A 3,219-nucleotide genomic window follows, 5' to 3' on the forward strand; every position below is an offset into this window, starting at 1 on the left:
TGGTGCCATCCAATTAGGGAGGCAAGACTAGGGAATTAACAATCCTTCAATGGGTCCTATGAGATTCTTGGATACGAGAAAGGCCAAACAACCAACCTTATCACAAATGGAGACTCCCTCAGTGAGTCCCATTGATCCTCCATATGTTGTTTTGCTTGGAGTCTCGATACCCTCTGAACCCCACAAGCAATAGTTTCACATTTCCAAATTTAGTTCATATTTCCCTTGAAGAATCTACGCCTACTATGCTTGTCCCACAAAAAGTACACCTTGGACCTCATTCATGTGAGTAAAGCACCACTTCATAGTAGCACAATGACCACAACAATACCTACAAGTGTACATCAACCATACATACCAATGGGCCATCATACCCATGTGGCTCCCACACCCCCAATTGTTTTGACATCCTACACTCCACAACCACCCTATCCAAGTACTCATTCTAGTGGGGCCATACCAGCTAGTATTAACATGTCATATCCTATGTGCTCTATGCCTAGGGCCACACATATATGAACTTTGGGCCACCACATGGAACAACATTGTACCCATCTTGGGGCCCAAGGATCACCCATATGCCTAGCCCGATGCCAACCCCCATTCCATTTATAGTCCTAAGAGTGCCTGTCCCCACTACACCTACTCACTTGGGTGACTTGGCAACATTTTCTCAAGCTATCAGTCAATCTATTGCTGAAAATATGCGGAACACTCATGATAGAGAGCTTAGGAGTAAGGCAGTACAAGTGGCCAAGCTCACACAAAAATACGGTGGGGACAGGGATGCTAGAAAGCATATCGAAGCATTTGAACAAATATGTGATTCCCTAGGAGAACACAACAAGCTACATAAGAGCAATGCTTTAAGCTTGACTTTGAGTGGGAAGGCTGGGGATTGGTATTGGACCTGAGGATGGAAGAGAAAACAATTTACCCTACTCTTCAAAGATTGTTCCTAAAGGAGTACATATGAGAAGGAGTGCTTTGGGGTGTAGCATCTCAGCTCCAAAAATCCCAATGAGAGGAAGGGGAGTCAGTGAGAGACTTTATTAGTCACTTGAAGCATTATAATTATTGTTGTAATCCAAGTTAACGCTTCAATAATAACCAATTGCTTGATAGATTCATTAGGGGACTACAACATGGGATATCTATAATGGCCTAGTCATTAGGTATCACCACTTGGGAAGCAGTCACCACCAATGCAATCCAATTGGACGACAATTTCATGATTCAAGGAGAAAGAGAGTCTACTGAGCCTAAATCTACTAGCTTGAAAGCATCGGGGCATGAGCCAATGACCATAAAGCCTATTGTTAAAGAGCCAAAGATATCTGAGATGAATTTAGCAGACCTCACCAAGGTCATTCCAGAAAGCCTTAGAGATAATCGTGCCTCACAAAACAATCATATGTATCCAAGAAGGAAACAACAATGGAGCTCAGTTTTCTTTGGTCCACACAGCTCTAATAAATGCCTTGCATTTAGAGTAAAATTTAACAAGAATTACAATGCATGTGGTAGGTATAGTCACCAAGCTAAGGATTGTATAATGTTCAAAAGTGTGATGGCAAATAGACCACCCTTGGCTTGGACAAATTCACCTTGAGTTCCTGTATTGATGCCTACCCCACCTGCTGAACATCTATCACAACACATGGTTCCTAGAGCCCAAAATGTTGCTCAATCTACACAACTACCACCTCCAGTGCTAGGACCACAACCCCCACATCCAATAGCCACCCCTATGAATCATATGGGTTGCGAGCCATCTAATACTTGTTTGAAAGGTTGTGAGGAAGATGTAGAGCCTAAGATTTTCTATGGGATAGATGCATTTGAAGAGTGTCCACAATACTACATGGAGGACTACTAGGGACAAGTCAAACTTGTTTATTAGCTGCTCTTGTAGCAAGAGGCCAAAATATCAATCTCACTGCTAAGAGACCAACTCTTCAATGCTATGAGTGTGGAGGTACACATTATGTAGCTGAGTGTCCTATTAGACTACAAAAGAATGCCACAGTAGTGCATACCAATCAAGGGATCACATTCTACAATGCCGATACTCATGTGTAATCAATGTGGCATAGATCATTTGATTTCCCAATGTCCTAATAATCCGAATGCACCAAGGATCATGCCATTGACCTTAATTGAGATTACTGAGGCACCATCACAAAGTACACCGGTGGTACCAGTAAATGTACTCACACGATCGATGCTCCAAAACCAAAATCATATTCTTGAAAAAGAGACATGACATCAACCACCCAATCCAAGAAGAAGAAGAAAACACAAAGGAAGAGATCACAAAAGGTAATGAAGTCAAACCCCAGTTCAAAGACTAACATAAGGACTGGTGATAACCACGTTATATGAACAACGTTGAAAATGATTTTGATTCAGGTGAGACCTGTAATGGAATTGATTTCTTACTATTTATTGCATCAACTGATAGGTGGAAAAGTCTTAACCGATCTAGGCCTATGCGAACGGATATATATATTTTAAGTGCTCTTTTATGAGCTTTGGCCATTTATGACCGGCCGGCCAATTTGTACTCACTTTGACCATTCAAAAAATCTGCAAAGTAAATATGTGCAAGAGGGAAATGGTCACTCTTGCACGGGGGGAGATTGCACCTAGTGTCAGTGTCTTTCTTCTCTCCTCTCTTGTCATGCCGGCGTAGTACTCCACTCTAGGAGGTGCACCTGCACATTCTTTCTTTCTCTCTCTCTCTCGATCTCTGTTTCCCTATGTTCATGTATGATGTTGATTTTGTGCTACGGGATTTTCTAGGTAAGCAGATTTGTGTGTTTCATGGATTGTATTAAGTTATTCTTGATATTTGCAGGGCTCTCCATGCTCCCGTTTGTAGCAGTGGTATCACAGCTCATGGCACACTCTTGGTGATGCAAGCCATCACAGACATGCATAATCAAAATTGCACATCAGACAACGGGGTTGATGATCAAATCTATGACTGCATAGACATATAAGTGTAGTTTTGTTGTATGTTTCTTATATTTTTTTATATTTCTCCTTATCCTCATTCTCTGTCTTGACATTACCATTAGTCACAATTCTAAGGGACGTGGATGACGAGATTCATCACTTCAGGCATTATTCTAAAATATTTCATAGTACAGAGTGGATTAAATAGCATTTATAAACTGATTGGGAGGAATTATTGTTGTTCAATAATGCTTGATA

Source organism: Adiantum capillus-veneris, chromosome 23, assembly GCF_014529385.1.
Source record: "Adiantum capillus-veneris isolate H3 chromosome 23, ASM1452938v2, whole genome shotgun sequence".
NCBI classification, from domain to species: Eukaryota; Viridiplantae; Streptophyta; class Polypodiopsida; order Polypodiales; family Pteridaceae; genus Adiantum; species Adiantum capillus-veneris.